At 36.5% G+C, this 16,010-nt stretch overlaps 1 non-coding gene and 1 pseudogene across 1 annotated transcript; one reads left to right on the top strand and one right to left on the bottom strand.

Moving 5' to 3' along the window:
- The first annotated feature begins 6,232 nt into the window (after positions 1-6,232).
- LOC148550553 (small nucleolar RNA R71) lies at positions 6,233-6,340 on the top strand. Its single transcript, XR_015892600.1, has one exon. It is a non-coding gene; the product is annotated as a small nucleolar RNA R71 (small nucleolar RNA).
- A 5,563-nt stretch (positions 6,341-11,903) lies between these two features.
- Positions 11,904-12,965, bottom strand: LOC148550552 (uncharacterized; annotated as a pseudogene).
- Positions 12,966-16,010: the final 3,045 nt, after the last annotated feature.

Here is a 16,010-nt window from a genome sequence, read left to right as displayed (position 1 = left end):
GGAGGATTGATAATTAAAAGATGAAATTAACATAAAATAAAGATAGAGATACTTATGTAATTCATTGGTGGATTTCAGATAAGCGTATGAAGATGCTTTGTTCCCCTTGAACCTCTGCTTTCCTATTGCCTTCTTCCAATCATTCATACTCCTTTCCATGGCAAGCTTTATGTTGGGCATCACCGTTGTCAATGGCTACATCCCGTCCTCTCAGTGAAAATGGTCCTGATGCTCTATCACAACATCGGCTAATCAGCTGTTGGTTCTTGATCATGTCGGAATAGGATCCATTGATCCTTTTGCGTCTGTCACATGCCCCACAATCGCGAGTTTGAAGCTCGTCACAGTCATCCCTTCCCAGATCCTACTCGGAATACCACAGACAAGGTTTAGACTTTCCGGATCTCAGGAATGGCTGCCATTAATTCTAGCCTATACCACGAAGGTTCCAATCTTAGATTAGAAACCCAAGAGATACACACTTAATCGAAGGTAGAACGGAGGTGGTTGTCAGGCACACGTTCATAGGTGAGAATGATGATGAGTGTCACGGATCATCACATTCATCAAGTTGAATAACAAGTGATATCTTAGAGAAGAAGTAGGCGTGAATTGAATAGAAAAACAGTAGTAATTGCATTAATTCACGAAGAACAGCAGAGCTCCACACCTTAATCTATGGTGTGTAGAAACTCCACCGTTGAAAATACATAAGAACAAGGTCTAGGCATGGCCATGAGGCCAGCCCCCAAACATGAAAAGATCTATGAAAGTATATCAAGTGTATCAAGTGTGTGAAATACAATAGCAAAAGGTCCTATTTATAGAGAACTAGTAGCCTAGGGTTACAGAAATAGGTAATTAATGCAGAAATCTTCTTCCGGGCCCACTTGGTGTGTGCTTGGGCTGAGCATTGAAGCTTCCATGTGTAGAGACTTTTCTTGGAGTTAAACGCCAGCTTTTGTGCCAGTTTGGGCGTTTAACTCCAGCTTTTGTGCCAGTTTTGGAGTTAAACGCCAGAATTCTTGAGCTGACTTGGAACGCCTATTTGGGCCATCAAATCTCGGGCAAAGTATAGACTATTATATATTGCTGAAAAGCCCAGGATGTCTACTTTCCACCGCAATTAAGAGCGTGCCAATTGGACTTCTGTAGCTCCAGAAAATCTACTTTGAGTGCAGGGAGGTCAGAATCCAACAGCATCTGCAGTCCTTTTTCAGCCTCTGAATCAGATTTTTGCTCAAGTCCCTCAATTTCAGCCAGAAAATACCTGAAATTATAGAAAAACACACAAACTCATAGTAAATTCTAGAAGAGTGATTTTTATTTAAAAACTAATAAAAATATAATAAAAACTAATTAAAATATACTAAAAACATACTAAAAACAATGCCAAAAAGCGTATAAATTATCCGCTCATCACAACACCAAACTTAAATTTTTGCTTGTCCCCAAGCAACTGAAAATCAAATAGGATAAAAAGAAGAGAATATACAATGAATTCCAAAAACATCTATGAAGATTAGTATTAATTAGATGAGCGGGGCTTTCAGCTTTTTGCTTCTGAATAGTTTTGGCATCTCACTTTATCCCTTGAAGTTCAGAATGATTGGCATCTATAGGAACTCAGAATCCAGATAGTGTTATTGATTCTCCTAGTTAAGTATGTTGATTCTTGAACACAGCTACTTTATGAGTCTTGGCCGTGGCCCTAAGCACTTTGTTTTCCAGTATTACCACCGGATACATAAATGCCACAGACACATAACTGGGTGAACCTTTTTAGATTGTGACTCAGCTTTGCTAGAGTCCCCAATTAGAGGTGTCCAGGGCTCTTAAGCACACTCTTCTTTTTTTGCTTTGGACCTCGACTTTAACCGCTCAGTCTCAAGTTTTCACTTGACACCTTCACGCCACAAGTACATGGTTAGGGACAGCTTGGTTTAGCCGCTTAGGCCAGGATTTTATTCCTGTGGCCCTCCTATCCACTGATGCTCAAAGCCTTGGATCCTTTTTATCACCTTTGCCTTTTGGTTTAAAGGGGTATTGGCTTTTTTTGCTTGCTTTTCTTCTCTTTTTTTTGGCAAGCTTTTCACTGCTTTTTCTTGCTTCAAGAATCAATTTTATGATTTTTCAGATCATCAGATAACATTTCTCTTTTTCCTTTCATTCTTTCAAGAGCCAACAATTTTAACATTCATAAACAATCAAATTAAAAAATATGCACTGTTCATGCATTCATTCAGAAGAACAATAGTATTGCCACCACATCAAGATAATTAAACTGTTTTAAAATTTGAAATTCATGCACTTCTTTTTCTTTTTCAATTGAAAACATTTTTCATTTAAGAAAGGTGATGGATTCATTTTTATAGCTTTAAGGCATAGACACTTAGACACTAATGATCATGTAATAAAGACACAAACATAAGCATAAAAATTCGAAAAACAGGAAAATAAAGAACAAGGAAATTAAAGAACGGGTCCGCCTTAGTGATGGCGGCTTGTTCTTCCTCTTGAAGATCTTATGGAGTGCTTGAGCTCCTCAATGTCTCTTCCTTGCCTTTGTTGCTCCTCTCTCATGATTCTTTGATCTTCTCTGATTTTATGGAGGAAGATGGAATGCTCTTAGTGCTCCACCCTTAGTTGTCCCATGTTGGAACTCAATTCTCCTAGGGAGGTGTTGATTTGCTCCCAATAGTTTTGTGGAGGAAAATGCATCCCTTGAGGTATCTCAGGAATTTCATGATGAGGAATTTCCTCATGCTCTTGTCCATGAGTGGGATCTCTTGTTTGCTCCATCCTTTTCTTAGTGATGGGATTGTCCTCATCAATGAGGATGTCTTCCTCTATGTCAATTCCAACTGAATTGCAGAGGTGACAGATGAGATGAGGGAAGGCTAACCTTGCCAAAGGAGAGGACTTGTCCGCTACCTTATAGAGTTCTTGGGATATAACCTCATGAACTTCCACTTCCTCTCTAATCATGATGCTATGTATCATGATAGCCCGGTCTATAGTAGCTTCGGACCGGTTGCTAATGGGAATGATTGAGCGTTGGATGAACTCCAACCATCTCCTAGCCACGGGCTTGAGGTCATACCTTCTTAGTTGAACCGGATTCCCTCTTGAATCTCTCTTCCATTGAGCGCCCTCTTCACAGATGTCCATGAGGACTTGGTCCAACCTTTGATCAAAGTTGATCCTTCTAGTGTATGTGTGTGCATCTCCTTGCATCATAGGCAAATTGAATGCCAACCTTACATTTTCCGGACTAAAGTCTAAGTATTTCCCTCGGACCATTGTAAGCCAATTCTTGGGGTCCGGGTTCACACTTTGATCATGGTTCTTGGTGATCTATGCATTGGCATAGAACTCTTGAACCATTAAGATTCTGACTTGTTGAATGGGGTTGGTGAGAACTTCCCAACCTCTTCTTCGGATCTCATGTCGGATCTCCGGATACTCATTCTTTTTGAGTTTGAAAGGGACCTCGGGGATCACTTTCTTCTTGGCCACAACTTCATAGAAGTGGTCTTGATGCACCCTTTGAGAGGAATCTCTCCATCTCCCATGACTCGAAGGTGGAAGCTTTTGTCTTTCCTTTCCTCTTTCTAGAGGTTTCTCCGGCCTTTGGTGACATAAATGGTTATGAAAAAACAAAAAGCTTTAGCTTTTACCACACCAAACTTAGAAGGTTGCTCGTCCTCGAGCAAAAGAAGAAAGAAGAGAGTAGAAGAAGAAGAAATAGAGGAGATGGAGTGGACTTTGTGTTTTGGTCAAGGGGGAGAAGTGGTGTTTAGGTTGTGTGAAAATGAAGGAGTGAAGATGGGTTTATATAGGGGGAGAGGGGTGTGTATGGTTCGGCCATAGAGGGTGGGTTTGGGAGGAAAAAGTGGTTTGAATTTGAATGGTGAGGTAGGTGGGGGTTTTATGAAGGATAGATGTGAGTGGTGAAGAGAATGGTGGGATTTAATAGGTGAGGATTTTTTTTGGGGAAGAGGTATTGAGGTGATTGGTGAATGGGTGAAGAAGAGAGAGAGAGGTGGGGTAGGTGGGGATCCTGTGGGATCCACAGATCCTGAGGTGTCAAGGATTTTTCATCCCTGCACCAAGTGGCGTGCAAAATGCCCCTTTCTGCTAATCCTGGCGTTAAACGCCAGGCTGCTGCCCATTTCTGGCATTTAACGCCAGCTTCTTGCCCATTCCTGGCGTTAAACGCCAGTCTGGTGCCCTTTTCTGGCGTTAAACGCCCAGAATGGTGCCAGACTGGGCGTTTAACGCCCATTCTGCTACCTTTACTGGCATTTAAACGCTAGTGACTGTCTCCTCCAGGGTGTTCTGTTTTTCATTCTGTTTTTCACTTTGTTTTTGCTTTTTCAATTATTTTTGTGACTTCACATGATCATCAACCTACAGAAAACATAAAATAACAATAGAAAATAGAAATTTAACATAGATAGGTAAAAATTAGGTTGCCTCCCAACAAGCGCTTCTTTAATGTCAATAGCTTGACAGTGGCTCTCATGGAGCCTCACAGATGTTCAGAGCAATGTTGGAACCTCCTAACACCAAACTTAGAGTTTGAATGTGGGGATTCAACACCAAACTTAGAGTTTGGTTGTGGCCTCCCAACACCAAACTTAGAGTTTGACTGTGGGGGCTCTGTTTGACTCTGTATTGAGAGAAGCTCTTCATGCTTCCTCTCTATGGTTACAGAGGGATATCCTTGAGCTTTAAACATAAGGGAGTCTTCATTCACTTGAATGATCAATTCTTCTCTGTCAACATCAATCATAGCCTTTGCTGTGGCTAGGAAGGGTCTGCCAAGGATGATGGATTCATCCATATACTTCCCAGTCTCTAGGACTATGAAATCAGCAGGGATGTAATGGTCTTCAACATTTACTAAGACATCCTCTAACAGTCCATAAGCCTGTTTCTTTGAATTGTCTGCTATCTCTAGTGAGATTCTTGCAGCTTGTACCTCAATGATCCCTAGCTTCTCCATTACAGAGAGAGGCATAAGGTTTATGCTTGACCCTAGGTCGCATAGAGCCTTCTCAAAGGTCATGGTGCCTATGGTACAAGGGATTGAGAATTTTCTAGGATCTTGTCTCTTCAAAGGTAATCTCTGCCTAGTCAAGTCATCCAGTTCTTTGGTGAGCAATGGAGGTTCATTCTCCCAAGTCTCATTACCAAATAACTTGGTATTTAGCTTCATGATTGCTCCAAGGTACTTAGCAACTTGCTCTTCAGTGACATCTTCATCCTCTTCAGAGGAAGAATACTCATCAGAGCTCATGAATGGCAAAAGTAAATTTAATGGAATCTCTATGGTCTCAGTGTGAGCCTCAGATTCCCATGGTTCCTCATTAGGGAACTCCATGGAGGTCAGTGGGCGTCCATTGAGGTCTTCCTCAGTGGGGATCATTGCCTCTTCCTCCTCTCCATGTTCGGCCATGTGAGATGTGGTTATGGCCTTGCACTCTCTTTTTGGATTCTCTTCTATATTGCTTGGGAGAGTACTAGGAGGTAGTTCAGTAATTTTCTTACTCAGCTGATCCAATTGTGCCTCCAAATTTCTAATGGAGGATCTTGTTTCAGTCATGAAACTTTGAGTGGTTTTGATTAGATCAGAGACAATAGTTGTTAAGTCAGAGGGGCTCTGTTTAGAATTCTCTGTCTGTTGCTGAGAAGATGATGGAAAGGGCTTGCTATTGCTAAACCTGTTTCTTCCACCATTATTGTTGTTGAAACCTTGTTGAAGTCTCTGTTGATCCTTCCATGAGAGATTTGGATGATTTTTCCATGAAGGGTTATAGATGTTTCCATAGGATTCTCCCATGTAATTCACCTCTTCCATTGCTGGGTTCTCAAGATCATAAGCTTCTTCTTCAGAGGAAGCTTCCTTAGCATTGCCTGTTGCTGCTTGCATTCCAGACAGACTCTGAGAAATCATATTGACTTGTTAGGTCAATATTTTATTCTGAGCCAATATGGCATTCAGAGTATCAATCTCAAGAACTATTTTCTTCTAAGCTATCCCATTATTCACAGGATTCCTTTCAGAAGTGTACATGAATTGGTTATTTGCAACCATTTCAATGAGTTCTTGAGCTTCTGCAGGCGTCTTCTTCAGATGAAGAGATCCTCCAGCAGAGCTATCCAATGACATCTTGGATAGTTCAGACAGACCATCATAGAAGATTCCTATGATGCTCCATTCTGAAAGCATGTCAGAAGGGCACCTTCTGATCAATTGCTTGTATCTCTCCCAAGCTTCATAGAAGGACTCACCATCCTTCTGTCTAAAGGTTTGGACTTCCACTCTAAGCTTGCTCAATTTTTGAGGTGGAAAGAACTTTGCCAAGAAGGCATTGACTAGCTTTTTTCAAGAGTTCATGCTTTCTTTAGGTTGTGAATCCAACCATGTCCTAGCTCTGTCTCTTACAGCAAAAGGAAAAAGCATAAGTCTGTAGACTTCAGGGTCAACCCCATTAGTCTTGACAGTGTCACAGATTTGCAAGAACTCAGCTAAGAACTGATGAGGATCTTCTAATGGAAGTCCATGAAACTTGCAATTCTGTTGCATTAGAGAAACTAATTGAGGCTTAAGCTCAAAGTTGTTTGCTCCAATGGCAGGGATAGAGATGCTTCTCCCATAGAAATCAGGAGTAGGTGCAGTAAAGTCACCAAGCACCTTCCTTGCATTGTTGGCATTGTTGTTGTTTTCGGCTGCCATGGGTTCTTCTTCTTTGAGGAGTTCTGTTAGGCCCTCTAAAGAGAATTGTTCTTTAGCTTCTCTTAGCTTTCTCTTCAAGGTCCTTTCAGGTTCAGGATCAGCTAGAACAAGTATGCCTTTATCTTTGTTCCTGCTCATATGAAAGAGAAGAGAACAAGAAAGTATGGAATCCTCTATGTCACAGTATAGAGATTCCTTGAGGTGTCAGAGGAAAAGAAGAATAGAAGGAGGAGGTGGAGAAGAGGGAAGTCGAACTTATCAAGAGGGATAGAGTTCAAATTGCACCTTGATGAGGAGTGTTAGTCCCTTAAATAGAAGGATGTGAGAAGAGGGGAAGAAATTTTCGAAATTAATTAAAAGATTTTAAAAAGAAATTTGAAAATTTGATTGAAATTTTCAAAAACTAAGATTGGGAAAGAAATAAAGTGATTTTTGAAAAAGATTTTGAAATTAGAAAAAGATATGATTGAAAAAATTAATTTTAAAAAAGATGTGATTGAAAAGATATGTTTGAAAAGATATGATTGAAAATCAAATTAAAAAAAGAGAAAGTTTTAAAACTAAAGTTGATTACTTGACTAACAAGAAATTAAAAAATATGATTCTAAAATTTAAAATTTGATCCTTTCTTAATAGGCAAGTAACAACTTGAAAATTTTTGAAGTAAATCTTGAATTGAAGCAAGGATTTTTGAAAATGGTAAAAATAAATATAAAATGGAAAGAAATTGATTTTGAAAGAGATATGATTGAAAAGATATGAATTGAAAAAGATTTGATTTTGAAAAATTATGAAAACTTGAAAAAATGTGAATTAAAAACAAAATCTTCCCTCTAGTGTCATCCTGGCGTTAAACGCCCAGAATGGTGCCCATTCTGGCATTTAACGCCCAAATCTCTACCTTTTTGGGCGTTAAACACCCAGCCAGGTACCCTGGCTGGCGTTTAAATGCCAGTTTTCCTTCTTCATTGGGCGTTTTGAACGCCCAGCTTTTTCTGTTTGATTCCTCTGCTGAATGTTCTGAATCTTCAATTTTCTGTATTATTGACTTGAAAAGACATAGTTTAAAAATATTTTTTGAATTTTTTATGATGAGAAATAATAAAAAATGCAACTAAGATAAAATAAACAATGCATGCAAGACACCAAACTTAAATGTTTGTATACTAAGGACTATAACAATGTAAAATTGCATATGAAAAACAACAAAACACACAAAACAAGAGAATTTAAAGATCAGAGCAATGAAATCATCAAGAACAACTTGAAGAATAATGAAGAACATGCATGAATTCGAAAAATGCAAGAAGAACAGAAACATGCAATTGACATCAAACTTAAAATTAGACAATAGACTCAAACAAGAAACATAAAATATTTTTGGTTTTTATGATTTTAAAATTTTTTTTATTTTTGAAAATTATATAGAAAAGAAAATAAAGAGAATCAAAACTTTTAATAAGAATTCTAGGAATCATGCAATGTTAGTCTAAAGCTTCAGTCTAAAAAGATTAGACATGTTTGGCCAAGCTTCAGCAGGACATTATATTCAGCAGCTAAATTGATGAGAATCAATCAGCTTTTGTGATGCTAGGAACATCACCTTAAAACTCTAGAATTCATTCTTAAAAATTCTGAAAAATACCTAATCTAAGCAACAAGATTAACCGTCAGTTGTCCAAACTCGAACAATCCCCGGCAACGGCGCCAAAGACTTGGAGCTCTCAAACGTGAATCACACTTTGTCACAATTCCACACAACTAACCAGCAAGTGCACTGGGTCGTCCAAGTAATAAACCTTACGTGAGTAAGGGTCGATCCCACGGAGATTGTCGGCTTGAAGCAAGCTATGGTCATCTTGTAAATCTCAGTCAGGCAGATTCAATTGGTGATGAAGGATTGATAATTAAAAGATGAAATTAACATAAAATAAATATAGAGATACTTATGTAATTTATTGGTGGATTTCAGATAAGCGTATGAAGATGCTTTGTTCCCCTTGAACCTCTGCTTTCCTATTGCCTTCTTCCAATCATTCATACTCCTTTCCATGGCAAGCTTTATGTTGGGCATCACTGTTGTCAATGGCTACATCCCGTCCTCTCAGTGAAAATGGTCCTGATGCTCTATCACAACATCGGCTAATCAGCTGTCGGTTCTCGATCATGTCGGAATAGGATCCATTGATCCTTTTGCGTCTGTCACATGCCCCACAATCGCGAGTTTGAAGCTCGTCACAGTCATCCCTTCCCAGATCCTACTCGGAATACCACAGACAAGGTTTAGACTTTCCGAATTTCAGGAATGGCTGCCATTAATTCTAGCCTATACCACGAAGGTTCCAATCTTAGATTAGAAACCCAAGAGATACACACTCAATCGAAGGTAGAACGGAGGTGGTTGTCAGGCACACGTTCATAGGTGAGAATGATGATGAGTGTCATGGATCATCACATTCATCAAGTTGAATAACAAGTGATATCTTAGAGAAGAAGTAGGCGTGAATTGAATAGAAAAACAATAGTAATTGCATTAATTCACGAGGAACAGCAGAGCTCCACACCTTAATCTATGGTGTGTAGAAACTCCACCATTGAAAATACATAAGAACAAGGTCTAGGCATGGCCGTGAGGCCAGCCCCCAAACATGAAAAGATCTATTAAAGTATATCAAGTGTGTGAAATACAATAGCAAAAGGTCCTATTTATAGAGAACTAGTAGCCTAGAGTTACAAAAATAGGTAATTAATGCAGAAATCTTCTTCCGGGCCCACTTGGTGTGTGCTTGGGCTGAGAATTGAAGCTTCCATGTGTAGATACTTTTCTTGGAGTTAAACGCCAGCTTTTGTGCCAGTTTGGGCGTTTAACTCCAGCTTTTGTGCCAGTTTTGGAGTTAAACGCCAGAATTCTTGAGCTGACTTGGAACGCCTGTTTGGGCCATCAAATCTCGGGCAAAGTATGGACTATTATATATTTCTGGAAAGCCCAGGATGTCTACTTTCTAACGCAATTGAGATCACGCCAATTGGGCTTCTGTAGCTTCAGAAAATCCACTTTAAGTGCAGGGAGGTCAGAATCTAACAGCATCTGCAGTCCTTTTTCAGCCTCTGAATCAGATTTTTGCTCAAGTCCCTCAATTTCAGCCAGAAAATACCTGAAATTATAGAAAAACACACAAACTCATAGTAAAGTCCAGAAGAGTGATTTTTATTTAAAAACTAATAAAAATATAATAAAAACTAATTAAAATATACTAAAAACATACTAAAAACAATGCCAAAAAGCGTATAAATTATCCGCTCATCAAATATCCAACAAAAATGTCTTCATAAGATTTTGGATTAAATTTTCTAAGATTGTCTTTAGTGTTTAAAACAAAGCATTTGCATCCAAAAGCATAAAAATACTTAAGATTGGGTGGAGTTCCTTTCCAAAGCTCATATGGTGTCTTCTTTAAAATTTTTTGAATGATTGTTCGATTTAAAATATAACATGCATTGTTTACTGCTTCAGCCCATAAAAATTTTGGAATTTCATTTTCACAAAGTATTGAGGTGTTCTAGGACATGAAAAATTATGATTAATTCCATATTCATCACAAAAGGATTCAAATTCTTGATTTTCAAATTCCTTTCCATGGTCACTTCTTATTGAAACAATTTTTGAATCTTTTTCATCTTGAATCTTTTTGCATAGGGTTGAAAAGGCAAAGAAGGCATCATTCTTATGAGTTAAGAAAAGAATCCATCCAAACCTAGTATAGTCATCAACTACCACTGAACCATAATATTTATCACCTAGACTTTGAGTCTTAGTAGGACCAAAAAGATTAATATGTAGTATTTCTAATAGTCTTTTGGTTGAGATGTCATCCTTGGATTTAAAAGAACTTTTAGTTTATTTGCCTAATTGACAAGGATCACAAGTGATGTCTTTGTCAAATTTGATTTTTCTATGACCTCTAACCAAATTCTTTTTCATAAGCTTAGAAATTTGAAACATGCTAGTATGTCCTAATTTCTTATGCCATAACCATTTTTCAGATTCAATGGAAGTAAAACAAGCTACATTTTATTCTTTTAGTTCTTCTAAGGTGAGTCCATATACATTATTGTATCTTTTAGCTACAAACAAAATTTCACCATAATTTTCACAAACAGCCAAACATTCCAACTTTTTGAAAATGACCAAATATCCTAAATCACACAATTGGCTAATGCTTAGAAGGTTGTGTTTCAAACCCTCAACTAAGAATATATCTTTAATGAAAGTGGAGAAACTCGATCTTACCAACCTTACCTATGGCCACAATCTTTCCCTTTCCATTTTCACTGAAAGTCACAAAGTCTCCATCGTATTTGTCAAGCTTGATAAAGAATGTGGACTTTCCGGTCATGTGCCTAGAGCATCCACTATCCAAGTACCACATGTCATTCTTCTTCTTGGATGTTAGGCAAAACTGCACAATACCTTAAGTGATTTTAGATATCCAAATCATTTTAGATCCTTTAATGTTAAACCTTCTTAGTTGTCCAAGTGCATTGTACTTGCCAATCACTTTGTAAACTTTTTCACTAATTTTTCTTTCAAAAATAAAACATTGAATAGGTAACTGACCAACCCAATTGCATTTTTGACAAAAGTTTTTGCTTGCTGATTTTTCAATGTGATTAGAATTTTGAAAGCCTAATTTTTGGATGTTGAGGCTTCATTTTTAAAGCATAAATTTTCAAAAACAGATTTAGATTTTTTCTTGATACCCCAACCCAGTCTTCACAAATAAAGGTCTTTGACTAGCTAATAGTTTGTCCAAGTTTTCAGAACTTTGGACAAATTTAGCTATGTATTGATTTAATCCCTTAATCACATTTTGTAATCTTTCATTTTCTTCAATGCAATTTAAATAGGCAACAACAGAATGCTTTCCATCAAGACTTTGAATTTCAAATCTAAGCCATTTGTTTTTCTCAACAAGATCAACAGAATTTTCAGCTTCTTTCGGCTTCTTTTAATTTTTCTTTGAGGTAAGCATTTTCAGCCTTTTAAGATGTCATTTTCATATTCAAGTTCATGACATTGATTAAAAAAAAATTCTAATTTTCTCAGTGAGGTCATCAATCATAAGATGAAGTTCTTCATTAGAGGGTTCAAGAAAGATTACCTCATTTTGGTGCTGTGGTCGGCCATTAAGCATGCTTGAGAATTGTTGTTAGACTCTTCATTGTTTTCACTGTCATTCTCCAGATCTTCCCAAGAAGCCATAAGTCCCCTATTCTTGTCCTTTTGAGACTTGTCTTCTCTCTTCAGCTTGGGACAGTCATCTTTGTAATGTCCAGCTTCTCTGCAGTTGTAGCAAATGACCTTGCTGATGTCTTTCTTTGGATCTTTTGAGTTGCCTCCTTTGCTTCTTCCTTTCAGTCTCATCATCCTTCTAAGTTTTCTAGTAAAAAACACAATCTCGTTATCTGATAAACAGTCACTGGATTCATCATCCAATGATTCAGTACAAGATTTAAGAGTCACTCTTTTCTTTTTTGTATCATTTTTTATGTGAGCGATTTCATATGCTAGTAACTTTCCTCTCAGCTCATCATAGGTCATTTGATTCAAGTTGCTACTTTAAGAGATGACAATAGTCTTAGTTTTCTACTCTTTAGTCAAGCTTCTCAAGACTTTCCTCACTAGCACTTGTTTGGAATGAGTAATTCCCATAGCATCCAAGCTATTAATGATGATAGAGAACCTCTCAAACATGTCATCAATCAATTCTCCTTTCTTCATAGGAAACATCTTATATTCTTTGCTCAGCATGTCAATCCTTGTTTCTTTTACTTGTGTGGTGCCCTCATGTATAACTTGGAGCTTATCCCAACTTTTATTTGCTGTTTTGCATCTTGAAATTTTCTGGTATTCCTCGAAGCTGATTGCACAATTTAGTATGTTGACTGCCTTGGCATTGAGTTATACCTTTTTCTTGTCATCTTCATTCCACTATGCTTCGGCTTTGGGAGTAACAACACCATCAGCGCCAGTTTTGGTAGGAATTTGAGGACCATTCATGATTATCTTACAGAGGTTGTAATCCACCGATTGAATAAAGATCTTTATTCTTTCTTTCCAATAGTTGTAGTTTTTTCCGTTGAAGAATGGAGGTCTATTGTTTGATTGTCCTTCAGTCAGTGTATATGCCATTGAGTTAGAACCCATGTTGTTTGCCATCCGAATCTTTTCTCCAAGCTGTGAAGCTTGATCTCTTTGAGACCAGGCTCTGATACCAATTGATAGATATCAGTGGCTAAGAGAAGGAAGGGTTGAATTTTGGCCTCTTTTGATTTTTACTTTCGAACCAGGATTCTGTTAAGATATTTTGAGTAAGAAATAGGAGACCTTTTGTTTTTGTCTCTTGACACGGTAGGAGCCAAAACAAAGTTATGAGCAAGGTGTATCATAGTGAAGTATAGCTAGATAGTAGAATCAGGAGATACTTTTATTTTGTCTCCTAAAGTGTAGAACCAGAAATAGAGAAGAGAAGAAGAAGAACGTGGCCATATATCCTGGTTCGACTACTCAGTGCAATGCAGCCTACATCCAGTTTCCATCACAACAATGACGAAATTTCACTATCTTTCAACAAGATTACATTCACCAATTCTCCCCAGGATTCTAACCAATCCTATCTAGGACAAATCCAGTTTCTAATATAAATCAGACTTGACTAGGAATTTACCCTAGCTTTCAACAGCAAAGTGCTAACCCAACTTGTAAGAAAATCCCCTCAAGATCATGACAACAAAATAGAAAAATTTACAAAGAATTTCTGAAGTAAACATAGGCTTTTCTCCAAGTCTTACTCTCTTACCTTTTTCCACTCAATGGCTTTTTTCATACAATTCTCATAGTATTTCCTTTTTCCATTGATAATAAAGAAAGACTATACTGAGAAAACAATATATTCAATGAGAACCATGAAGGAGAAGAATGACTAGCTCACTAAGCTATGGAAACCCAAACATTGTGCTCTCACTCCTTACTCCAATCCTTGGCCGTTCACCCCTTTAATAGAGGAATGAAACTTCCTAGGCTTGAAACTTGCTTCAGCACTTGTTTGACTTCTTCTCCCAAAATCAGAAGCAGCAGCGGCGTGACAGAGAAGAGACAGGGTAGAAGTAGTGACTTAACCATACATGCAACCATACCTTCTATTTTCTCTTTCAACCTTTTTCATCTTGCTTGTTGAATTTGAACCCTTCATTCTTGCTTTGTCTTTAAGTCAGATGCTTGAACATTGATTCACAATAGAGCTCCATGATCTTTACTTCATTTTTTCAAATCGGTACCTTCAATGTAGAGAATTTCTTCAGCAACCTTCAACGAAGCACAAATGTGAAAACTCCTTTTTGTGATTTGTCCTTCTGATTTGATTTTGCCTTTTTTCTTTAGCCTCTTTGATTTTCTCTTGTTTGCTTGAATTTGGAAACTTGCTTTTTGTTATTCAATTTTGCCCTAGCTCAGAGCTTTCTTTTTCTTTCTTTTATTTCAGAAAGTTCACCTGGGTGATGTGAAAGAAAAGAGAAGAGAGAGAAGAGAGAGTTTGGTTCAGTGGTGTAGTGTGGTTCAAATGAAATGAAAATTGAATCACTTAGTTAGAAACTAAGTTGAAAGATTGGATTTGGATATAGACCACTAATTTTGGGCTTAGGTTTGATCTTGGGCCAATTTGCTTCCTTCCCTTCTTTCTTATAGTTCAGCCATTCAATCTTTGGATCAAGAGTAATGGTGTGAATACTTTGTTTAAGCTGAACCTCTTTTGGACTTTGTATTTATGTTTCTTGGGCCTAGTGTGATTAAATTATTTCCTGCACACTAATCAAAATAAATCACACATACAATTTGGCTTTTATCCCAATACAGTTTAGTCATCATCTTAAAATATTTTAGTTCTTCAAACTCAACATGAAGTTACAATCCACTATACATATCAAATAAAGTACAAAACTATACAAACTTCATGAGTAAGACATTATTTTTCAATTTGGATAAGAGATAATCGATACAAAAAAAAGTAAAATACAGAATATGAGATTGAAAATTTTAAATTCTCCTAACATAACACATGACATAAGGAATTTTTTGGAACACTAGCTAAATTCTGCTTTGGTTTTGAGTTAAGTACCTGTTTCAATTTGTAACCAAAGCAAACGGATAATATACTCAACAAAACAAATTATTTATTTTTTACAATAACAAAATAAAATTAATATAGAACATATATAGATTTTTGGTGATACTTCTTTGTGTTCATCATAGACAAACAAGTAAACTTAAGTACCTTCATTCAATTCAAACAAATCATAAAACACATAATCCATCAAATTCTATAACATAAAAAAAAGTTAGTAATTTTAGCAAAAGTTGTATGGTGCACCTAAAAAAGTGGATTCATGAGGAACTTAGAGACGGAGAAGAACTCATTGGAAGAGCTCCAATAATAACAAAGGCATCTGTACACAAGAAAATGAAATAAACAAAAATAAAGAAGATATACTAAAAATAAAAAAAAAGAGAATATGATAATTTTATCATTTTATATCTTATTTATTAATTTTTAAATATAATATCTATTTAATTCTTTTTAATAATTTTGATATAACTAGTCCTTTTGTTAAGAGAAATGTTACTTGTCTTTTAAATTTTTTGTCTTTAATCAATTTTTTATTTAAATAATATTATTTAATTAATTTTAAATATCTATTTTTCTAAAAAGTTACTTATTTTTAATTTTTTTCTCTTTTAAATGCTGAATTATGAATACTTTTTTAAGAATACTTAGTTACAGATTTATTAATTAGTCTTTTATGATCCTTGACACTAATTTTTTTCATTAATTTATTATCAATTTTATGGAACCAATCAACAAATTGGCTCATATGTCATATCTAAAGTTTTAAGGACCAAATAATATATATAATTGAGTGAACCGACCTCTCGCAATTATCTTGAAAGGACAACGAGATTAAAAAAAAACATTCAACCCAATTTTTGATATTTTTTTTGATTGATTAGTTCCTATGTAGAAAAAAAAACAACATTCATTTTTTTTTGGTACAGAGACTAATCAGTTCTATAAAAATAAAGCTCAAAAATCGGGTTAGATATTTTTTTTGTCGAATACTTCGTTGTCTTTTGAGATAATTATCAGGGACTGATTTAGATTTTTCTATATATAATTTTATGTAGTACAAGGGATTCATTTACATATAATGT

This window comes from Arachis ipaensis, chromosome B7 (genome assembly GCF_059453495.1).
Source record: "Arachis ipaensis isolate K30076 ecotype BB chromosome B7, ASM5945349v1, whole genome shotgun sequence".
Lineage (NCBI taxonomy): Eukaryota > Viridiplantae > Streptophyta > Magnoliopsida > Fabales > Fabaceae > Arachis > Arachis ipaensis.
This window is presented reverse-complemented; position numbering and strand designations above follow the sequence as displayed.